Source organism: Rana temporaria, chromosome 6, assembly GCF_905171775.1.
Source record: "Rana temporaria chromosome 6, aRanTem1.1, whole genome shotgun sequence".
Lineage (NCBI taxonomy): Eukaryota > Metazoa > Chordata > Amphibia > Anura > Ranidae > Rana > Rana temporaria.
The window spans coordinates 189,181,035-189,207,127 of NC_053494.1; the positions used below are offsets into that span (position 1 = coordinate 189,181,035).

General features: G+C 43.3%; 1 protein-coding gene across 1 annotated transcript in view; it reads right to left on the bottom strand.

Moving 5' to 3' along the window:
* LYPD6 (LY6/PLAUR domain containing 6) overlaps positions 1-25,437 on the bottom strand; it is a 100,218-nt gene extending 74,781 nt beyond the window's left edge. The window contains exon 1 of the mRNA XM_040358018.1: positions 25,322-25,437. The gene's annotated coding sequence lies outside the window, so the exon portion shown is untranslated. The remainder of the gene's footprint in view (positions 1-25,321) is intronic.
* Positions 25,438-26,093: the final 656 nt, after the last annotated feature.

Consider the following 26,093-nt stretch of genomic DNA (forward strand, 5'->3'; position numbering starts at 1 on the left):
CCATCTGACTCTAAACAAAGGATGTAATCTTCGACTGAAGTGTAGATGTGACAGAGCCCACTCATTATATTTCATTATCATAAGAAAAGACTGGTTATCTAGAAGCTAAATTAACTATGACAAGTTAGCAAACCTTCCACTCCTCTATTCAATGTGACTTTGTACTTTGCCTTTGGAGGACCCATCGTTAATGACTGCCGCAGATGTGCTGCCCTGGGAACTCCACAATAAGGACCATACTGGATAAATATACGTGGATAATAAATATAATATTATAGGGGACAACAGAAGTGGTGGTACAGCAACATACAGTAGGTGTGCCAATGCAGACATTGGGGCAGAGCGAGTACGCCGGCGTATCTACTGAAATGCCGGCGTACTTTCAAATTACCCGCGTCGTATCTCTGTTTTAAATCCTCAAAAGAAGATACGACGGCATCTGGGTTAGATCCAACAGGCGTACGTCTTCGTATCTAAGATGCAATTCTTCAGCGTCCGCTGGGTGGCGTTCAAGTCGTTTTCCGCGTCGAGTATGCAAATTAGCTATTTCCGATGATCCACGAACGTACGAGCGGCCGTCGCATTTTTTTACGTCGTCTCTAGTCGGCTTTTTCCGGCGTATAGTTAAAGCTGCTATTTCGTCGCGTATAGTTAAACCTGCCATGTTAAGTATGGCCGTCGTTCCCGCGTACAATTTAAATATTTTTTTTTTGTTTGCGTAAGCCGTCCGTGAATCGGGATGGACGTAATTCACGTCTATGTTAAAAAAAATGACGTCTTTAGCGCAATGCACAGCAGGAAATTAAAAAACGGAGCATGCGCAGTTCGATCGGCGCGGGGACACGCTTCATTTAAATGAAACACGCCCCCTACTCGCCGCATTTGAATTCCGCGCCGCTACGCCGCTTGAGATACACTACGCCGCCGTAACTTACGGCGCAAATTCTTTATGGATTCGATTTAAAGCCAGGTAAGGTACGGCGGCGTAGCGGATCTCAGATACGATGCGCCGGGGCAGATCTCTGTGAATCTGCCCCTTTATATCTGGCCATATATTAGGAAAAATTTCTAAAAATGCTGTCAAGCCCAACTCCTTACAACTCCTTCCTTTTTTTAAATTTTAAAGATTCAGAAAATGTTTTGCATTTTCTGAATGAATGCAAAGGGTTCTCTGATTTGTCCAGTCAGAAAACACTTTGGAAAGTGGAAAGAATTCCTCTTCAAGATCCTCAGCGCACAAGTGGCACCACAAGTCGGATCATGAGGACTTGGATGTGACTTACATTCAAATCAATGGGCTGAAAGTCAGATCAGTTAAGATGGCTGTCATTGATTTGACACTTCAAAAAAATTAAAAAATAAATAAATCGCTGGACGCAGCGTTAAGCTGTGTTTAGCAGCTTTAGACGTTTTTACAGCTGTAACACTGGTCTTCAGAACACACCGACGCTGGGCTTTATTTGCAGCTTGAAAATTCCATTGCCACTTACAGCTCCTAAAAGTGGTTGTTAACCCACTGTTAAAACTTGCACCTACAGGTAAGCCTAGATTAAGGCTTACCTGTAGGTGCAAGAAATATCTCCTTAACCTACACGGTTAAGGAGATATTTTTTCACGAAAACAGGCATGCATGCGTGCCGTAGACAACGGCGCAGGCCCACTGAGCGGTGCCGTTTTTGTGAACGGCATTAGCGGGATTAATGCCGTGTTTTCGCGCAGGCGAGGGGATCTGCCGCTCAGGTCAATCACAGCGCCAGAGCGGCGATAACAGGAAATAGTGACGAGGGGACATGGCGGCAGCGGTGGACGGGACCGAGGAGGACTTCGGGGGCTTCAATCACAGGTAAGTGACACATACTAAGCTAGTATGCTGTGCATACTAGCTCATTATGCCTTTCTCTTGCAGGGTTTTTTTTTTTCTTTCTTTAAACGGTGAAGGTTTACTTCCTCTTAAAAGCCTGTGTATGCGCGTGCATGAGGCCATAGAATAACATGCATTTTTAAAGCAAATGGAACGTCTGCTTTTCCGGTCGTCCCCCTCCCCCCCCAGTGTCACATTTAGCACCTTTCCGGGGGAGTAGACACCTGTATAATACAGGTATTTGCTTCCACTTCCGGCGATAGATCACTGCAGATTCTGCGGCGATCTACACCATGTCCGGCACCTCCTCCGTCCCCCCCTGCTGTCTCCAAAAAACAGGGACCAGTGAGGACGTGTAGCGCAATTTGCGCATGCGCAGTAGGGAACCAGGCTGTGTCACTTCCTGATTCTCTTACTGAAGATACCGGTGCCTGCACCCGGGAGCCGAGGGACAGAACGGCTTCAGGTGAGGACATTGCAGGCCTGGACAGGTAAGTGTCCTAATTCTAAAAGTCAGCAGCTGCAGTCAGTGCCGATCCTGACCTCCCTGGGGCCCTAAGCAAAATTCTACTAAGGGGCCCGCTAGGGCAGTGAAAAATGGGAGTGGTTTACACTGAATAGTGGGTGTGGCTTATATGGGCGTGGCTCTGAGGGGTGTGGTTAGAGTCTGAGATGAATGAGGGATCTAGGGAGAAAGAAAGAGGGAGATAAAGAGAAAGAGGGTGAGTAAGAAAGAGGGAGAGAAAGAAAGAAAGAGAGAGAGAAAAAGAAAGAGAGAAAGAAAGAGGGATGGAGGGACAACAGGCCCAGATTCTACACCAAAATAGAAATCTGTGTATTCCAGAAAGTTTAACAAATCAGCAGATAAAGATCCTCCAAACACCTGGTGTTGGCTCTTCAATCATCCCGACACCGTGGTTGTTATGGTCAGTGCCGATCCTGACCTCCCTGGGGCCCTAAGCAAAATGACTGGTCTGCTGTGATGACATGTCACATTAGGGGAGGGGGTGTTGTGCTGTCGGAAATTATATCTTACATTAGAGTGAGAAGCGGGGGGTGCTGACTTCTCCTCACCTCTTCTCCCATGCAGCCAGTGAGTTGAGAAGCAGGGTGAGGGGCCGAAAATGACTTCTCACCAGGCAGGGCCTCTAGTAATTTTGGGGGCCCTCCACAGCTTTGCGGGGGCCCTAAGCAGCTTGCATAGTGAGCCTATAGGGCGGATCGGCCCTGGCTGCAGTATTTGGAGCTGCTGACCTAATGCGCATGAGGCGTTACTTTTTTCAGTATGGAAGTACAGTCAAAGACCCAAGTGAGTGTCATGCTGTGTGACAGCGGATATATCAGACAAAAAAAGCAGATTGTGGTTGGTTGCCCCAGGCAACAAGAACATACTTTCATCTGAAGCTTTCATGACGAAGGCCTAATATTTCAAACGTCAAGTTAGATATTGAAAAAACGATCTCTCTCTGGTTGCCACAGGCAACAGAACCATTTCTCTTAGCGCCAGATATTTTTTCAGTAGTCTTCCATTTATTATCGCGATTGAAGAAGCATAACAAAAGCATTTCCTTCACAATGAAGTATTATGTGTAAACGTCAGCAGCCATCACAGAACGCCTCAGAGCGGTGACACTGATTAATGGCTGTTCCTGATCCTCCACCATAACATCCACACATGTCACTGAATTTCATTTACTGAGATGTTTTGGGGCACACGGGTCAGCATGTAGGTCACGGAAGAAGAATGAAAGCAGAGGCCTGCTCTGGTAAGTACACACCCCGTGCGTGTCATGGACAGAGATGGCTTCAGAGACAAGGTGTGAGGACCACCCAAGCCGTCCTACCTGGACACATTCAAAGTGGGAAAACCAGCAGATTCAACCGCCAGCACAACCCTTCACACAACAGATTACCGACATCCAGGAGGACCTACAGGCCCCAGAGCTTCATACCAGAAGATATTACAGCACTCTGCAACCCCTATCAACAACCACATGCCCCCATCACACTTTGTGAAGTTCAAACGTTTCATCATCCATCTTCCTATACCGGTCATCCTGGAAGTGCAAGAATTTTCACACAATGCTAAATACAGCTGAAGGCCCAACTTGTGCTCCTTACTGCGCAAGCGCTGTGCCTGAGCAGTACAGGGCGGGCATTATGCGACGGGGGACTTTTCTGGTCAGGCCCCCGGAATGGCATTAACTACTATTCCACAGTAGCTCCATTAGGGTGACCACATTTCCAAACTGCCATTCAGGGGCACCCCCCCCCCCTTTTCTAAAAAAAGATAACTTTTTATAAAAAAAATTGTGACCCCCCCCATGGTTTTCACCGGTTCATCCTGGGACCTGTAGTTCTTCACTAGTTGGGGGGGGGGGGTAGGTTCATGCTGGGACCTGTAGTCCTTAACTTTAGGGAGGTCACCCCCCCAAAGTAAAGGACTACAAATCCCAGCATGAACCGATGATATCTAAAGATGTGACCCCCCCCCAATTTTGAAACTCCCCGCATGAACCCATGAGATCTAAGGGTGTGACCCCATAGATTTCACAGATCTATGCTGGGACCTGTAGTTCTTCACTAGTTTGGGGGGGTGTCACATCTTAAGCTCTGAGGGGTTCATGCTGGGACCTGTGTCAGTTTCATTCTGGGACACTGTATTGTCCCAGAGTGAAGGTGCCCGGGACAGACCTGCAGAATGCGGGACTGTCCCGGGCAATCCGGGACACGTGGTCACCCTACCCTCAATCAGCCATGTAGAGCAGAACTCCGCTGTTTTAGGACCTGTTCACACCTGAGCGTCTTGTCACGCTTATGCTGAACGCTCAACAGGTAGAATCATATGCATGTCAATAGACCCCGTTCATTACAGTGTGTTGCTTGTATTATGTCACCCGTGACGGAAAAAGGTACAGGAGCGTCTTTGAGGCAGGTTTCTGGTCGACATAGACTGGAAAATGCTTGAAAATACTAATGTACAACCAAATTTCTGAAACATGACACTTCCATGTTTCCTATCATAAATCATACGCATGTGTGCAGGTAAAACACCAATGCAGAGAAGCCATAGGCGTGCGCACAGGGTGTGCCAAGTGTGCCCAGGCACACCCTAATCACCCTGTGCAGAACAGATTCCCCCTACTTACCTGCCCCCTCCCCCCAAGCACTGCTGGCTTCCCTCCTCTCCCACTACCTGTTGCTGTGGGATGTTTTAGGATGAGTGGGGGAAGGGGCAAGTAAATATATAATTTACCAACCCCTTCCCTTTCTGAATGAACAATTAAGAACAAAAGATGATCAGGACAGCCGCACTCCAATCCAACGTGACTTTAATGTAAAAAACTGGAAACAGGCACTACAAGTCACAGCAACGGAACCTAGGACAGCTGACGCGTTTCACACTAACTTTAGTGTTTGTTTACTAAAGCTCAGCTATGAGTAAACACTAAAGTTAGTGTGAAACGCGTCAGTTGTCCTAGGTTCCGTTGCTGTGACTTGTAGTGCCTGTTTCCAGTTTTTTACATTAAAGTCACGCTGGATTGGAGTGCGGCTGTCCTGATCATCTTTTGTTCTTCATTGCCATGTGCATTGCTAGCACCCTCAGTTCCTGAGAAGATGATTTGCACCCAACAAGACCTGCCTGTAGCGGCAATCTCTGTCCCTTTCTGAATGAACATCGTGAGTGATCAGTAGTGTGTGTTTATGCTTTGGGGTGCACACCCAAATGTCATAGGCTGTGCACCCCTATGAGAGAAGCATCAATGTTTACAGTTTATGAGTTCCTGTGTGTACAGCCATTCATTTCTACGGATGGCTGTACACCCAGAGACCTGAAAACGACTGCAAAAGTTCTATTGGGGTGAAAATGTTGAGATGGGCAGTATGAGGCCTCGTACACACGACCGAGTTTCTCGGCAAAAATCAGCAAGAAACTTGCTGGGAGATATTTTTTTGCCGAGGAAACCGGTCGTGTGTACATTTTCGTCGAGGAAACTGTCAAAAAACTCGACGAGCCAAAAAGAGAGCATGTTCTCTATTTCCTCGACGGGAATGGAGAAACTTGCCTTGTCGAGTTCCACGACAGCCTAACAAGGAACTGAACGAGGAAAACGATGTGTTTCGCCCGTCGAGTTTCTCGGTCGTGTGTACGAGGCTTTAGATACTCCTAGAAGGAGAATTTTGTTTCATCGTAACAAATGTGAATTGACTGATTGTGAGAACCGGAGATCCTGCCCATAGAGTAAGCAGAAATTCCATGACCTCATTGTGTAGTGAGAGGCCGTAGCACAGTGCTGATAAGACCCACATACACCTGTGTGGTTATCTCGGGTTGTACACTGGCAGAGAGATAAAAGGAGACTAGAGCAGTGGACACACACCTAGCCCAACACCAATTCTTTCCTGTCAATTCTTTTAAAAAGGTCCCTACAGACAATATAATCAGTAATATGTATGCCCTGCAACACCCTCAGTCAATTCAAATGGGATTAGTCAGCATGGATTTTTCCAGTCTTATCCGTCTCCTTATCTACATGAACATGCCTTCCCCGGTGATACCACCACCGATGTCTATGGAGGTCTTTAAAGGTTAATCATATCTTTAATACAAGTTGTCCTTGGGGCCAATTTACATTCTTGCGGTGTGATAACACTAGTTATGTCGTGCGTTAACGTGTGTTTCATTAAGGCCTCGTACACACCACCGGATCTATCCGCTGGAATTGATCCGCGGATCAGTTCCAGCGGACAAATCCGGTTGTCTGTACGGCCTAGCGGATATTTATCCGCGGAGATTTCTCGGCCGGATCGATTTCAAGCGGATATAAATTTCTTAGCATGCTAAGAAATGTATCCGCTTGAATCGGGTCCAGCGGATTGATCCAGTGGTCTGTACAGACTCACCGGATCAATCCGTCCGCTCCCCTCCCTGGCATGCGTCGTAATGAAGTACTTACATTTCAGCGTCGCGCACGTCGCCGCGTCATCATCGCGGCGACGGCGCGACACGTCACCGCGGATGAATTCCGCGCGGATTTTGATCCGATGGTGAGTACAAGCCATCGGATCCAAATCCGGAGGAGGAATCTCCGCTGGAAACGGTCCGGCGGACCGTTTCCAGCGGAGATCCCCTCGTGTGTACGGGGCCTAAGACAGCTAGTTGGAATCAACATGTAAACAAGTCAAAAGATTGCCAAACTGTCGCGTCAGAAGTCCATCTTTTATAACACGACTAATAATAGGAAATCAAAAATCATACAACACGTTTCGGCGGCCAGCGATCCTCCATCATCAAGGGCTTGGACAATGGAATGAAAGTTATCTAATTGGACCCAAAACAACGTTTCAAGAAGTGATGTCTTGTATCGCAGGGGCCTGTGCCTGTACAGTTTATGCCAGTGATTTTGCCAGATAATATTCAGGATATTTATTGATAGCGGAAACTGTCAAGAGTTTGCAAACATACTACATCAGATGGTCAGTGACTGTAAACATGTTAAATAACACATGAGTTAAACACAAGGGGCCGGATTCAGAAAGATGAGCGCATCTTTCTTCCGGCGTAACGTGTCTCCGATACGTTACGTCGCTGTAACTTTGGGCGCAAGTTCTGTATTCAGAAAGAACTTGCGCCCTCTAGTTACAGCGGCGTAACGTATGTGTTGCGGCGTAAGGCCGCCTAATTCAAATGGGGATGTTGGGGGCGTGTTTTATTAAAATTTTACTTGACCCCGCGTTTTTGACGTTTTTTTTGAACGGCGCATGCGCCGTCCGTAAAATATCCCAGTGTGCATTGCTCCAATTTACGCCGCAAGGACGTATTGGATTCGACGTGAACGTAAATGACGTAAAGCCGTATTCGCGAACGACTTACGCAAACGACGTAAAAATTTCAAAACTCGGCGCGGGAACGACGGCCATATTTAACATTAGCTTCGCCTCATATAGCAGGGGTAACTATACGCCGAAAAAAGCCCAATGTAAACGACGTAAAAAAATGCGCCGGCGGGACGTACGTTTCTGAAGTGGCGTATCTAGCTCATTTGCATATTCCCCGCGTAACTATACGGAAGCGCCACCTAGCGGCCAGCGTGATTATGCAGCCTAAGTTACGACGGTGTAAGACATTTACACCAGTCGGGTCTTAGGGATATCTATGCGTAATTGATTCTCTGAATCAGGCGCATAGATACGACCGACCGCACTCAGAGATACGACGGCGTATCAGGAGATACGCCTTTGTATCTCATTTCTGAATCCGGCCCCTTGGCCTGCAGGCCTAATGTGACCCGCCAGGCCAATTCATGTGGCCCTCTAACCTCTTCTGCAGCTGGGGCACCCCCCATGTCTATGCCTCTACCTTGTCTCGGCAGTCAGCAGCAGAGGGGAGGACAGAACTCCTCTGCCAGATCCTCTCTGTGCAGCTGCAGCACCCCCTTGTCTCCGCTTCCCCTAACCTCAGTATTCAGCAGACTCCAGCAGCTGACTCCAGCCCTCCTCTGGTCCTCCTCTAGACCCTGCACTTTCTGCTTCACAGCTCCTCCGCCAGCTTCTTCTCTGCAGCAACATAAGGTAAGCATGGGGGATGCACCATGATGTAAGGGAGGGTGAGGGACTTTTGACTTCTGATGGAGGTGGGGGGGGGGGGGCATGCTCTTGACATCTGATGTAGAGTGGGGTGCCCTGGACATCTAGACTTACAGATACAACCAGTTCTTTGAGGGCAACCAGAAAGCTAATGCGGCCCATGATAGAATTGAGTTTGACACTCCTGTTATATAAGATGGGTAGTGACTGAAAACATACTACACAAGATGGTCAGAGACTGTAAACATGCTACATAAGATGGTCAGAGACTGTAAACATGCCACATAAGATGGTCAGAGACTGTAAACATGCTACATAAGATGGTCAGAGACTGTAAACATGCTACATAAGATGGTCAGAGACTGTAAACATGCCACATAATATGGTCAGAGACTGTAAACATGCCACATAAGATGGTCAGAGACTGTAAACATTCCACATAAGATGGTCAGAGACTGTAAACATGCTACATAAGATGGTCAGAGACTGTAAACATGCCACATAAGATGGTCAGAGACTGTAAACATGCCACATAAGATGGTCAGCAACTAGAGCTGCATAATTCTTGCTAAAATGAGAATCACAATTTTTTTGCTTAGAATAAAGATCACGATTCTCGCGGTGTAACATCATCTTTCATATAATACAAAAAAAAATTGGGCGAACTTTACTGTTTAGTTTTTTGTTTTATTCATTAAATTTTATTTTTTCCCCCCAAAAAATGCTGTTTAAAAATACTGCTGCGCAAATACAGTGTGACATAAAATATTGAATCAACCACCATTTTATTCTCTAGGATTTCTACAAAATATATATATATATATATGTATATATATATATATATATATATATATATATATATATAATGTTTGGGGGTTCTAAGTAATTTTCTAGCAAAAAATACAGATTTTAAGTTGTAAGCAACAAGTGTCAGAAAAAAGTTTATAGTCTTTAAGTGGTTAAACTGACCTCATTTACAGACCAAGTTCATCCCTTTGATATAAAAGTATGAAATGTTACAATGTTTCTCTTGATCTCCACCTAAGGGATGTTGTGAGAAACTTGGCAGGCTGCCTGTTTTTTTTTTTTTTTTTTCAACACCTGTAAGCTTGAGCAGAGAAGTCTCTGCACTGAATTGAGGAAATGCGTTTTTTTAATAACAGGAGGGAGGTAAAATGGTGACCTTGATACTTTAACGATTAATCGTGCAGCTCTATCAGTAACACAAGGTAAGGGTGGGGGTGCACTCTGATGTAAGGGAGGTTGTTACATAAGATGGTTAGAGACTACAAACATGCTACAGAAGATGGTCAGAGACTAAAAACATACCATATAAGATGGTCATAGACTGTAAAAATGCTACATAAGATGGTCAGAGACTGAGAACATACTATATAAGATGGTCAGAGACTGAAAACCTATTACATAAGATGGTCAGAGACTGTAAGCATGTTCCATAAGATGGTCAAAGACTAAAAACCTACTACATAAGATGATCAGAAACTGTAAACATACTACATAAGATGGTCAGAGACTGAAAACATACTACATAAGATGGTCAGAGACTGAAAACATACTACGTAAGATGGTCAGAGACCGTAAACATGCTACATAAGATGGTTAGAGACATAGGGCCAGATTCACCAAAGAGATACGACGGCGTATCTCCTGATACGCCGTCGTATCTCTGTTTCTATCTATGCGACTGATTCATAGAATCAGTTACGCATCGATATCCATAAGATCCGACAGGTGTAATTGTTTTACACTGTCGGATCTTAGGATGCAGCTGGGGGGAGTTTGCGTCGTAAACCAGCGTCGGGTATGCAAATTAGGTGTTACGGCGATTGACCTGCCCTAACTTTACTCAGCAATCGTATTGCTGTTTAAAGTATGGCCGTCGTTCCCGCATCGAAATTTAAAATTTAAGGTCGTTTGCGTAACATGTCCGGGAATACGGAAGTACGCTACGCGCGTCGCCGTTCGCAAAGCACGACGGGAATTGCGAAACTGAGCATGCGCAGTAGGTCCGGCGCGGGAGCGCGCCTAATTTAAATGGCACACGCCCATTTGAATTGGCCCGCCTTGCGCCGGAGGCTGCCAGCGTAGTTTTCATCGCAAGTGCTTTGTGAATCAGGCACTTGCGATAAAAACTTGCGGCGGTGTAACGTATCTACGATACGTTACGCCGCCGCAGTTCTATGTGAATCTGGCCCTAAAAACCTATTACATAAGATGGTCAGAGACTAAAAACCTACTAAATAAGATGGTCAGAGACTGTAAATATACTACATAAGATGATCAGAAACTGTAAACATACTACGTAAGATGGTTAGAGACTAAAAACATATTACGTAAGATGGTCAAAGACCGTAAACATGCTACATAAGATGGTTAGAGACTAAAACATATTACATAAGATGGTCAGAGACTGTAAACATGCTACATAAGATGGTTAGAGACTAAAACATATTACATAAGATGGTCAGAGACTGTAAACATGCTACATAAGATAGTAACAGACTGTAAACATGCTACATAAGATAGTAACAGACTGTAAACATACTACATAAGATAGTAACAGACTGTAAACATACTACATAAGATAGTAACAGACTGTAAACATACTACATAAGATGGTGGGGGGGGGGGGGGGGTTTAGCTGCCTCTGATAACATGCAGTTACGCACCCGTGTGAATGTTTCCTTATTGTGTTATAAACCCAACAGCCATGTCTGCCCGACCAAAATAATTTCTGTTCTTCCAGTCAGCATTTTCAGACGGAATAAAACATACAAATCACATCGAATACAAGAAATAGTTTTATGGCAGAAAACATCAGATTCCGTGTTCATAAATTGTAGATCACAGTGTCCCTTCACACCGGAGCTATTCCAGGTATCTCAGAATGTCTCCGCCTCTTCACGCTATCACACACTTTATTGTTTGAATCCCTTCAAGGCAAATCTGCATTTTTTTCAGACACGCTATTGTCACATAAATATCTATTCATTCATTTTTCTCTTGCTTTATTTTAAGGCCATGAGGCAGATTAAGGAGCATTGATAAGAGAAAGTAGAAATCACATCTACAGCAACCAGTGAATAAAATAAATCTGCAGTAGGGAGCTTTACCCTTTGATAGGGTTGTCCCGATACCACTTTTTTAGGACCGAGTACAAGTACCGATACTTTTTTTCAAGTAGTCGCCGATACCGAATACCGATACTTTTGTCCCCAAATGCAGCCATGTCCCCCCCATATGCAGCCATGTCCCCCACATATGCAGCCATGTCCCTCTAGCCATGTCCCTCACATATGCAGCCATGTCCCTCTAGCCATGTCCCTCACATATGCAGCCATGTCCCTCACATATGCAGCAATGTCCCTCTAGCCATGTCCCTCACATATGCAGCAATGTCCCTCTAGCCATGTCCCTTGATGCGGCGGCGGGGGGGAAAGGGGGGGGAAAGTATTCTATTTAGGTATCGGGGGTATTTGCGCGAGTACGAGTACTCCTGCAAATACTCGGTATCGGTCCCGATACCGATACTGGTATCGGTATCTGGACAACCCTACCCTTTGATGTAAGAATCATTTTCAGTATTTTAAATCTGCAGCTTTCATTAAAGTAATGTCCCTCATTCCTCCTCATTTGTCCCTCATGTTGGTCTGATCTATATAGTTGTATATAAAATTAACTTGTTATCTATCAAAAAGTGTTTCTTAGTGCTAAACCTTTCATCTGATTTCTAAATTGCTCCATTTGTAAATTCCAAAACCCAATATAAAGGAATAGTAGTGGTAAAAAAACGCACTTGTGGGTTTAACCAATCTTGTTTTTTTGTACAATTCTCCTTTAAGGGGGCGTGGCAAGGGGTGTGTCCTATGCCTGCATACTTTTGCTGATAGGTGTCCCTCATTCCCATCTCAAAAAGTTGGGAGGTATGTAATGGTTACATAAAAGTGGTAATAAAACAAGAAACTGACGCGTTTTGGCAAGAGCCGCGTACACACGATCGGATTTTCCGTTGGAAAAACCTTGGATGTTTTTTCTGTCTAAATTGCGCTCAAGCTTGGCTTGCACATACACGGCCACACAAAAGTTCTCTGAACTTTCGTCCGTCAAGAACGCGGTGACGTACAACACTACGACGAGCCAAAAAAATTAAGTTCAATGCTTCCGAGCATGCGTCAAATTATTTCCGAGCATGCGTCAGACTTTTGCGTGTCTTAAATGCTACAAATGATCGGATTTTCCGATAGGAATTTTTCCCGTCAGAAAATTTGAGAACCAGCTCTCAATCTTTTGTTGGCGGAAATTCAGACAGCTGTCGAGAGTTCCGATTGTGTGTACGGGGCATTCGTTTTAGCTAATACTTATACCAACTTCCTTCTTAAAATGCTAGTTGCCCGGCCATCACTGATTTCAATAGTTTCTGAGCTCCCGGAACAAGCATGCAGAAACTCCTATAAGAACTCTTCATTTATATTCTAGTTCCAGGTGAGTTTTCTGGATAGTACACCAGCCTGGCCACTCCCAGGGTCAGAGGTCAGCAATGACAAGGTCTGCATTCTCTATTATAGGTCAATATGCCAGAATTCCTGTGCCAAGTGCACTATCCACAGGAACCAATCAGTACAGTCAGACCAATAGAGATGAGCTCCTATTGGTCACTCTGTCACTCTGCACTGCCTCTGGAATAAATCCTTTCATGTCAGATCTTTGAAATAACTAATTACGTGGACTAAGCCTTCACACCATATTTTAATTAAAGATCCCAACAAATAGAAAGCCGATAATTATCATCTCAGATAAAGAGATTGAAGAAGCAAAGCCGCCACACCACAGAGGAGCGCAGATGTCCCAGGTGTCCCGGGACCCGCCCCCCTCTGCCGTCTGCCCTTTAGCCACAATGTCAGAATGTGACGCAACCCGCCACCGAAACCTTTATAAAGATGAAGGTGTCCCCAGAAACCACATAAAAGGGGCAAAGCCATCAGCTGGAATTATCTCTCAATGAGTAATGTAGCGCCTGTGTGCGCATCAGTACAGGTGCTATTGTTAAATTTAGTGGGATGAGAGACTTACTTGCTCTCATCCATGTTGATTTATTTAAATTTGTCTGTCGCCAGCCCTGAACTGTCCTGTGGGTCATTCTGTGTTTCAGAGATGCGGTTTCATCTCTGGGTGGCAGGTGGCGCCAGAGGGGTCCAGGCGGAGCCGCTTCTTCCCAGCAGCCAATTAGAGGAGTGTTTCCCTCGCGAGGCATGCTGGGGAGGGGTATTTCTGTGGCAGACGCCATTTTCCGGGGCCTTCGCGGGTTCCGGGTGCGGCACCCACCTTTAGGGTGTGCGCACATCACGGGCCCCCGGCGATATGGCCTACCAGGCCGGGGCGCACATGCTACGTGGAGTTCCCGACTCTGGGCTCTCATGGCCCGGAGCATCTGATGCTACAAAGGGGCCCCAGTGACTTACTGGGTCCCCCATCTTTATTGAGAAGATCCCAAGCGAGTTGTGCTGTTCGATGGGGAGTTGGTCTGAGGTGAGCCCGGAGGCAGGTGATCCAACAGGGCTGGAACGAACCATCGGGGATCTGGGTGACTGGACACTGACAGGTTGTATGCGGCAAACTGTCGGTCGGTAACCCCAAAAGTATACTGGGAGGATTCGCTCTACTATCTGAACTTTTAAGCACTAGGCCTGTGGCAGAGGTCTCATCTTTAACCTTAATCCTATTAGAGCCAAGTCTGTGGCAGAGACTTGTTCCTTCCAGAAGTTCAAGTGGCGCTCTGGCTGCCAGGCCTGTGAGAGAGGTCTGTCCAGGGGCATTTTACCCACTCCGGCTGGAGTGGCGACGTGAAAAGTGTAACTATTGGAGGCAGGACTGCTTTCTTTATCCAAGGCCTGAATCTGTGAAGTTTGTTCTTCTTTCACCAACCTATACTGTCTACCTCAAGTTGACTGTTGGACGTGTTGACCAGAAATAATAAAAGCATTGAAAACGTCAATCAACTGTCTGGACATTCCGTCACTGCTCTCACTGCCATCATCACCCCTAGACACATCACGGAGGTAACTTAAATACGCCAATCCCAAATCTAATCAGCGGCTCCTGAGGGGGTAGCGCTACAGTAAGATAGAAAAACGATTGGAATTAGACCGAACTCCTCCCTGGCCTTCAGTTTGGCACAGTTGTCCAGGTTCCTCCTCTACTGAAATTGCTTACATTTACTTGATTTAACCGCACACTGTCAGATTCTAACAGTGTGTGTTAGAAGCAGCAGCAAGTCCTTTCCTGGGGGAGAATGTCCAGCATCATTTAGCTATTTCTCCCCAGCCTGACTGTCCCTGGCCTGTCCCTTACATTCATTGGCACTTCATTAGGTAGCCCAACCAAACCTTATCCTGGAACTGGAAGCAACGTCACATCTCTTACAGGGGATGGCAACCTCGGCAAGGCAGCTTTGCCAAAACTACAAATGCCATCAATACAAAAGGCAAGATAATGGCACTGCAACCCAATCATCCAATCAGGGCCGGCAAGAGCTCTCTGTTTCCACTCACCGTGCCTGACTTGTGGTCTCAACCCTGCAACGCAAGAGTCCTTCTTCTCTGTGAGGCCTCGTAGAAACGACCGAACATGTCCGCTGAAACTGGTCCGCGGACCAGTTTCCGTGGACATGTTCGACCGTGTGTAGGGCCTAGCGGACAGTTTTCCGGCCGAGCGGACAGGTTTCCAGCGGACAAAAGTTTCTTAGCATGCTAAGAAACTTGTCCGCTGGAAAGCTGTCCGTCGGACATGTCCGATGGTTAGTATGACTCATCGGACACGTCCGCTGGTTATGACGTATAACCAGCGGCCCGAAATCCCACGCATGCGTCGAATTGATTCGACACATGCGTGGAAGCATTGTACTTCCGTGTCAGAGAACGTCGGTGTCGTATACGTCACCGCGTTCTCTGTCCGCGGGGATTTTGGTCTGATGGTGTGTACACACATCAGACCAAAACCTCCCAGCAGACATGTCTGATGAAAACTGTCCACGGACCGTTTTCATCAGACATGTCTGGTCGTGTGTACAAGGCCTAAGACATGACCTCAGTTTGCTGGCATGCATTAGGATAGAATAGATTGGGGGTAGGCAATTGCCGCTTTTCAGCTGTTGTGGGACTACAAGTCCCATGGAGCACTGGAAGACCCTGAAAGCCACAGGCATGATTCCCAGAGGCTTGATTGGATTTGTCCTTTCATGAAGATAGTCGGCAGCCAAGTGAGGATGAATAACATTTCTGTTTATTTTGTCCAAGGAGTACACATGTTCCAAACAGAGCCAACACTAACGGGTTTCAGCCTATGAAGGCCTTACTCATTGTTCATAGGTATAAATAAGGCCTTAATAGGCTGAAACACGTTAGTGTTTGCTCTGTTTGGAACATGTGTACTCCTTGGACAAAATAAAGAGAAGTTTTATTCATCCTCACCTGGCTGCCGACTTTGAATAAAACTTTTCTTTATTTTGTCCAAGGAGTACACATGTTCCAAACAGAGCCAACACTAATGTGTTTCAGCCTATAAAGGCCTTATTTATACCTATGAACGACGAGTAAGGCCTTGATGGGCTGAAACCCGTTAATGTTGGCTCTATTTGGAACATGTGTACTCCTTGGACAAACTAAAAAGAAATTGTATTCATCTTCACCTGGTTGCCGACTTTATCTTCATGGAAGGACAAATCCCATCAAGCCTTTGGTAGTCATGCCTGTGGCTGTCAGGGTCTTCCAGTGCTCCATGGGGCTTGTAGTCCCACAACAGCTGGAAAGCCGCAATTGCCTACCCCCGATCTACTCTATCCCAATACATGCCAGCAAACTGAGGTCATGTCTTACAGAGAAGAATTCTTCTTTTATGCATCCGTAGAAATAAATGCAACTATTACAGAGATGCATCAGTCAGCACAATTCCAGCATTCTAGTCGCATTACAATGACTAACCAAATTTATGAGTCTCAAAGACCACATTCACTGTGTTAGCAGATACCCTACCATGAGTTATTAAAGGGAGAAAGACACCAGACAGAGTAAATATAATACAAAAATAATACAAAATAATAATAATAATTATTATATAATTATAATTATTAAATTATATTATTTATTATAAATTATATTATTATTATAAAATAATAATAATAATAATAATAATAATAATAATAATAATAAATAATCTAATACAAAAATACAAAAAAAAATGAATCTGAGGTTGGGCATTAATAACAGAATCGAAAAAAATAAAAAACAATCAAAGGGTTAAAGTGGACCTGTCAGAGCGGCATACGTTTTGCAGGGAGGTTTGGGATATTGTTAGGATGCGATTATTACCATAATCTTTGACAAGGCACAAAGTAAAAAAAAAAATAAAAAAAAAAATAGCAGAGACTGTATGGCGCATGTCTTATACATTGTTGCTTGTCTATATTTGTAAAGCAAAAGCTTTGATCAGTTAAAATAATCATAATGAATCAAAATAAATAATAAATGTAAAAGAAACTGAAATAAAAGATAAAATAAAAATAACCAGTATAAATGGTCAGCTCTACCCAAGTATTCAACATTCACCTGCAGAAATCATCCTTTGTAATCCCGTTTGGCCTGTATACGACAGTCGGTATGAGTAGCAATGATGGTGGGTGTCAGTATGGTGACTTACATAAAAGGTATTGCAGATTCATAAGTCCATGTATATGAAAATTCAAGTCACCAACTACTGGAATGACAGCCCTGGAACATCCACCTTTATAAACAATTCAGCCTTAGCAATTTAAAGCAGAGCTCCACCCAAAGGGGAAGCTCCGCTTGTCTGCCGACACCCCCCCCCCCCCCAACTCCCACATTTGGCACCTTTCAGGGGGGAGCGGGTACCTGGTTTTGAAAGGTACCCGCTCCCACTTCCAGCTGACTTTGCTGCTGCTGCCCACGAACCCCCCCCCCCCCCCACGTACCCGCCGCTGGGCCTATGTCCAATGATCACACAGGGATATTTCATAAAACAGCACAGAGCCCTGAGGATATACAAAGTGCCAAGACAAGTCACAGCCCTATTTTTTTATCACTTCAAATATTGTACGATTTTATTTCATGTTACATACTTTTCTTCGCACCAAAACTATGCTGGTATAAAATACTTAAAATAGACTATAAAATAAAACATGTCGAAATAAAATAAATAAAAAAAGTCAGCAAAACACATTTTTTTTTAATATTTATATTAATTATTATATATACATTATATTATTTTAATAATATTTATATTAATATTATATAATATTAATATTTATTATTATTATATTTAATAAGAATCTTACTTAAATTATGCAAATAGCTTAAATTGCAAATTGCGCTAATAGTGTAGCTGACCTATCCTTTCAGTTCTCCCATAGAGAGTAGTATATCTCCCATGGTTGAGAAGCAGGATCTTTCATTCTATGAATAGTGTAGGACCCACTTATAATGGGGTACTTTGACACAGTAAGTGGGCTTAGCACTATATGACCATATAGTGTGACCAAACCCCCATATTTTTGAATATGTTCAGGTGTTTTTAAATAGCCTTGCAGGATAAATGTCATTTTTGTATGTGTGCGCTGTAATCTATTTTGTTCTATCCAAAGACCAGACTGGTCACACATACAGTAAGATCTGTAGAAGGATCGATGTGAAGGACGGCCAGCAAAGCACCTATCTGTCCTCAGACCCCACTAGACTCTCTGGGAGTTCACATGACACACAACCAATACTTGATAACAGCGTTCACACGGTTAACACTTCCCTTTTCTCTTTAGAAAAGAGTCAGCGCCATAGGTGTGCGCAGCCTATTGCATTAGGGTGTGCACCTCAAACACACATGAATGCCACCCGCTGTCACAGGGAGGAGGCTCTGGTGGTGGGAGACAGTTGATTGGGAGCATATTACGCTACATCTTAAATACGAGTGTAATGTGTTCCTAAAGTTGAACCTTGCCTTTTTAATATAATGGGGGCATTTACACTGGCCACTGGCATCCCCCAACCGCCCACCTGGTGCCACCCCCTGGATAATGCTAATTCACATGGGGTGATTAGGGAATGCCCAGGCACACCCTGTGCGCACGCCTATGGTCAGCGCCCACTTGGACACAGATTTTCCCAAAAGCTGGAAATTATCCGATGATCGGTCGTGCTTATTGCCTCCCAGGGCAGCCCTACAATGGCCCAGATCCTATTTAGTCATCTCAGGTAACGCTCATAATAAACTGTTACTAGTCACCCTGAATTTACAGTAATTAGAGTGCATTCTTCAAAAGTTTATACCTTGTTATGTAACTCCAAAAGAATGCCAGCAAATAAGTAACATCAGTCCACCCAAATGTGGCATTGAAGTTATAGGTGTAACCTAACGTGCTGAGTCAGCACCAGGGTTCTATGTCTTCAATGCTCCAACAGAGAGATCTCCAGGATAAAATTCCCATCCACCTTTGTGTTCTAGAACATCATGTTTCATTTCCACAATTAAATTATAAAATCCAACAGGGAGCGTGGGAACCCCTTATAATGGCCATACAAGGTGTGCAGACTTAAGCCATCAAGTGCAACGATATTACCATCGGGATCCTTGAGAGATATAGGGCTTGCTTACACTTGTGATTGTGGGGGGGGTGAAGGAAAAAATGCCCGGTTAAGGGGCATTTGCATTTTTACCGCTACCCTTTAACGTGGAAAGTCAGAAAATAGGGAAGTACACTTGCCGCAGCAAGAATTAACCCCCCTGTCAAGTTCGGCAAGCATTATACCCATTCAACTGCACGAATGCAGCATGGTGGCGGTCATAGGCATGCGCACATAGGGTCTAAGGTGTGCCTGGGCACACCCTAATCACCCTGTACTATGCAGATTCCCCCTGCTGCCTGGCTGCAGAGAAAGGGACTGGGTAATCTTTGTCCTCAGTCCCTCAGTCCCTATCTCAAAAGTTAGACATCAGGGGTCTGTTTAGACCACTGATATTTCACCAAAGCCCCCAAACAGGGCTCCTAAAAATAATAATAATAATAATATTAAAAAAAAATAATAATAAAAATAAAATTGTAATTTTTTTTTAATAATAATACAAATAAAGATAAACTACTGACACCGATCTCTGCCCCGCTGACAAAGCCCTACTGACTTGCCCACTGCCATATATGGTATATTACACACGCATGTGTGTTTGAGCTTTGGTGTGCACACCCTAATGCAATAGGCTGCGCACACCTATGGTGGCGGTGCTGCCTATTAGGGGGTGACATTAGGGCTCCCCACCACCTATCAAATGCCTACTGAAGAGTGCAATGAGTTAACTCTTCAATAGCTGCCAAAAATTTTAATACAGTAAAATCTTGGATTGTGAGCATAATTCGGTCCAAAAAAAACATGCTTGTTATCCAAAGCTCTTTCATATCAAAGCAAATTTCCCCATAAGAAATAGTGGAAACTCAGATGATTCGTTCCACAACCATTAATTCATAAATCCTTCAGTTTATAGTCCATATAAAAAGATTATAGCAATGTCCATCCACAAATGGAAGCCTCCACAAGGGGATTAGAAGCAAAATCCAGCAGGAGCTCCAGAGTATAAAAGAGAAGAGAGGCGCCTCTAAGTGAAGAAATATGTTGCTTAAAGGTGAGTAAAAAAAAAAAAAAAATATTCAAATGTTGTTTTTCAATTTATTATATGCACATTAATGGCAATTTTTTTTTCTTATGGGAACTCCACTTTAATGTTGTACCTTCATTACATGTAACCATATTGCTACACTAATGCCCTGTACACACGATCGGTTCATCCGATGAAAACGGACCGATGGATTTTTTTCATCAGATATCCGATGAAGCTGACTTTCATCAGTCTTGCCTACACACCATCAGTTAAAAATCCGATTGTGTTCAACGCGGTGACGTAAAACACAACGACGTGCAGAGAAAAATGAAGTTCAATGCTTCCGAACATGCGACTTGACTTGATTCTGAGCAAGCGTGGATTTTTGACCGATGGATTTCGCCACAGACGATAATTTTTTTCCATCAGAACATTTTGATGGTAAAAAAAAATGATGGGCCCCAAACCGATCGTGTGTACAGGGCATTAGAGGACCTCTCTTCTCTTTTATACTCAGTTGTGACATGACACTACTCTTATATCAAGACATCGCTTGTATATCAAATCAAACTGTATTTAAAAATGTTGCTTGTCTTGCAAAACGCTCTCAAACCAAGTTACTCTCAAACCAAGGTTTTACTGTATAGGTTTTGAACGGAGTAAACCTTTATGAGCATGAATCCAATGCAACCAATCAGAATCCAACAGTGGCCAATCTGATAGTAGAAGTGTGAATTGCTATTGGTTGCTGCAATTAAATACGAAGGGCCCATTTAGGTCTATGCATGTGCGTAGAGGTGCGTTTTTTGGTGTTAAGCAGGTGCATTGTCATGCATCAATGTGTGTCTCCTTTGTACACTGTCAAGTGCTATTGATGCATATTTTCTTATGCCAACCATAAACTTTTAAATCTCAGCTCGGTACAGCAGGGACTGGCCAAGATCCGAACCATGTATGGGCAGGCTGAATGAACGATCGATTAACTTGGGTACAACCAGCCTGTTGGATTTTACATGTGATTATTACTAGCAGTTGTTATAGCCACTAGCAGAATTCGCTGTGTTCTCCTGGCAGAGAACTGACTGTGTTGATGGGGGAAATCAAACAAATTTCTTTCCTGCAACTTGTAGATTCAGGAAAGAAAACCGCTCCATCTATGGCCAGTGTAAGCATTTGTGAATTAAAGATTAGGAATGGATAGAGTTAACAGCCATTAAACAGGGCTTGTTGATACCTATTACTGAAACATCAATTATTATTATTATTATTTTTATACAGGATTTATATAGTGCCAATAGTTTGCACAGTACTTTACAACATGGGGCAGACCGTACAGTTACAATACAATTCAATACAGGAGGAATCGGAGGGTCCTGGTCGTTAGAGCTTACAATCTATTCTAGAGCATCAATGACTTCTATTGGGATCCCAAAGCACTAAAATGCAGAAATAAATGCATATGTTGTATTTTTCAAAATGCACTGCAACCCAACAGACGGGAACATGCTCTTTTATAATAGGGACCATGAACACATACGCATTAGCGCGTTGTAACGTGTGTGCAAAAACACTACAGTGTAAATGAGCCCTAATACTTTGATTGCATACTGTCATCCACAATCTATTCCAATGTTCTCTGATACAAGAAACAAGGAAAATATTTACAATATTTGTAAAACACATTATATCAAATATTCAAAACATGGCTTCAAACCGCGCAAACAAACAATGCCGATAAACACACACACTGAAAACAAACAGATTCATGGCACAACTTTCTAGGTCCCATTACATCGCTGCAGGCCAGCTGACTGTTGTGTTTTATATATATATGGAGTGATTATTGTTGTTATAATCTGCAAACGTGAACAAATGAATGAGTGCATGGAAAACAAAATTCTGATTTCAAATATTTTCATTATTTTGCTTTCACTGTTTATGATCAGAAGTACATTCTCCAGTCTGATGACATGGCTGCAGGCAATCATTAGTCTGTCGCTTTTTTTTTTTAAGTGTGCAAAAGAGGTTTTAAAAAGGACCAAGTGTCAAACAAAAACATAAAGTAAAAAAAAAAAAAAAGATACAAAATTCAGTGTGCAAAAGAGGTTCTAAAAATGACAAAGTGTCAAACAAAAACATGAAGTGAAAAAAAAAAAAAAGATGCAAAATTCAGTACGGAAAATTAAATTGATATAAAAATTGTGAACAGACAATAAAGATAAAAATATACCATTCAGAACACATAAATCAATAAAGAAAAAAAAATACAGAATTCAGAACTGATAATAAATATAGGTAAAGATATACAATTCAGAACAGATCAGTAATAAAGATAAAGATGCCAATTTTGGTACAAATGATCAATAAAGATATAAAATTCAGAACAGATGATCAAAAGATAAATATATACAATAGAGAATAGATAATCAGATAAAGATATACAATTCAGAAAAAACTATCAAATAAGATGAAGAAATAAAAATCAGAAGAGATGATTAATAAAGATATCAAATTCAGAACAGATGATCAGTAAGGATAAAGATACCAAATTTGGTACACATGATCAATAAAGATAAAGATATAAAATCCAGAACAGATGATCAATAAAGATAATTATATACAATCTGGAATAGATAATCAGATAAAGAGATAAAATTCAGAATAAACAATCAAATAAGATGAAGAAATAAAATTCAGAAGAGATGATCAATAAAGATATCAAATTCAGAACAGATAATTAATAAAGATACCAAATTTTGTACAGATGATCAATAAAGATATAAAATACAGAATAGACCATCAAATAAAATTCAGAAAATATGATTAATAAAGATAAATATATACAATTCAGAAGAGATGATCAGTAAGGATAAAGATACCAAATTTGGTACATGGGATCAAATAAGATAAAGGTATAAAATTCAGAATAGACAATCAAATGAGATGAAGAAATAAAATTCAGAAATGTTGATTAATAAAGATAAAGTAATCAAATTCAGAAGAGATGATCAATAAAGATATAGATATCAAATTTAGAACGGGTGATCAGTAAGGATAAAGATACCAAATTTGGTACAAATGATCAATAAAGATAAAGATATAAAATCCAGAATAGACAATCAAATACGATGAAGAAATACAATTCAGAACAGATAATCAATAAAGATAAAGATACCAAATTCCTTACATATGATCAATACAGTTGATCTAAAATGAAAGCAGTCCAGAGTACACAGGACTTACTATGAAACAAGACCAAAAGTGGCCACACACGTATCAATATGATGATTGATTAAAAATCTTAATTCACATTTAATTGATTTAGTAATATTTCAAACCAATTTCGACATTGGAAAGACAATGAGCTGAGGCAGAATGTTATCAATCGTTCTGATCACTCGGATGGATATCGTTATGTGTGTCAGACAACTGATTATGATACAGATGAAGTAAATGATAAATCATATTTTCAATTGATATAGCTGACCATACACTGTACAATCTCTTATAGATCTACTGATAACGATATAGATAGAGAAAGGACCTGCCTGGTTTGAATGTTCAGGCCTCTCCTCCTATTTTTGGTAACTCTGAATGAGATTGTATGTTTTGATTGAATAGTGTATGGTCGGCTTTACATCAATGATATTTTAATTGATAAAGAATCACTTCCTTCCAATCGCTCTTAGCTAGATCCACTACAGATCAGTACATGGCCGCCTTGTCGTTCCCCTTTGCCCACAAAAGGTTCCTTTCAGCAGTGATATCTTTTCCTGGCTGCTCATGTAGGACAGCGAGTGTTACATTGTATCTTATTTACATCATAAAATACAGAGTATCCTCCTATGTCACAGATCAGTCCTCTTCATCAGTACAGGGGTCACACCCTCCCCAGCTACAATGATCGGTGACCCCTGACCCCCCAGAACTTCACCTGCTGCCCCCCCCCCCCCCATCAAACTTTATCCAGACTTTTTCCGGCAGGGTGAAACTTTGTTCCGTACAGACCCCCTCCCCCCCTCCCCCACACTGCACAAGTGTACATTAAAGAGAGGATCTATTTTAGGATGAGAGTTTACATTGGAAGATTGTTATGTTCCTACAGAGACAGTCCAGTGTACAACAAGAGACAGTCCAGTGTACAACAAGAGACAGTCTAGTGTACAACAAGAGACAGTCCAGTGTACAAGAGACAGTCCAGTGTACAAGAGACAGTTCAGTGTACAACAAGAGACAGTCCAGTGTACAAGAGACAGTTCAGTGTACAAGAGACAGTTCAGTGTACAACAAGAGACAGTCCAGTGTACAACAAGAGACAGTCCAGTGTACAACAAGAGACAGTCTAGTGTACAACAAGAGACAGTCCAGTGTACAAGAGACAGTCCAGTGTACAAGAGACAGTTCAGTGTACAACAAGAGACAGTCCAGTGTACAACAAGAGACAGTCCAGTGTACAAGAGACAGTCCAGTGTACAAGAGACAGTCCAGTGTACAAGAGACAGTCCAGTGTACAAGAGACAGTCCAGTGTACAACAAGAGACAGTCCAGTGTACAACAAGAGACAGTCCAGTGTACAAGAGAAGTCCAGTGTACAAGAGACAGTCCAGTGTACAAGAGACAGTCCAGTGTACAAGAGACAGTCCAGTGTACAAGAGACAGTCCAGTGTACAAGAGACAGTCCAGTGTACAAGAGACAGTCCAGTGTACAGCAAGAGACAGTCCAGTGTACAACAAGAGACAGTCCAGTGTACAACAAGAGACAATCCAGTGTACAACAAGAGACAGTCCAGTGTACAACAAGCGACGGTCTAGTGTACAACAAGAGATGTCCAGTGTACAAGAGACAGTCTACTGTACAACAAGTGATGTCTAGTATACAAGAGATGTCTAGAATACAGCAAGAGACAGTCTAGTGTACAACAAGAGACAGTCTAGTGTACAACAAGAGACAGTCTAGTGTACAACAAGAGACAGTCTAGTGTACAACAAGCGTTGCTTAGTTCATTAGTCCCTATCACCCTGTACTGGTGGAGGACTGTCTGTGATCACATCTTATTTGCACTAACAGTCACATTTCAGGACAAGTTGTCGGGAAAGTTGTCACTATTAGTGAGAATATAGGAGTATCTCTGACATACTCAGTGGTGGTGTTGCAAGTGCACCCATGCGGCTCTAATGCTGGGAGAGGGAGTCACTCACCCTGCTAGTCCATGATCTCCGGGCTCCAGGATCCAGCAGCTGGTGGATTGTGTATGGGGGGAGCTCTGCAGCCTGCCTGGGAGATGGACACACTGAATACATTAAGGAGACAACAAGAGAGACTGATCTTTCAGCTCTGAGCAGCCAATCACCTCCCACTGGGTGTGGTTAGAGAGGAAAATGTGGTCTGGGATTGGGTGATAGACAATGGCAGTGTGCCCTACCCTGTGTGATCTGGGGGAGGGGAGGGGTGATCAATTTCATGTTCAACTGCAGGACATCAAGTCCTGGAAAGTTTACTGTACACAGCCCAGGACAGACCGACATCCAACTGTACACAGCCCAGGACACACCGACATCCAACTGTACACAGGACAGACCGACATCCAACTGTACACAGGACACACCGACATCCAACTGTACACAGGACACACCGACATCCAACTGTACACAGGACACACCGACATCCAACTGTACACAGGACAGACCGACATCCACCTGTACACAGGACAGGACAGACCGACATCCAACTGTACACAGGACAGACCGACATCCAACTGTACACAGGACACACCGACATCCAACTGTACACAGGACAGACCGACATCCAACTATACACAGGACAGACCGACATCCAACTGTACACAGCCCAGGACACACCGACATCCAACTGTACACAGGACAGACCGACATCCAACTGTACACAGGACAGACCGACATCCAACTGTACACAGGACAGACCGACATCCAACTGTACACAGCCCAGGACAGA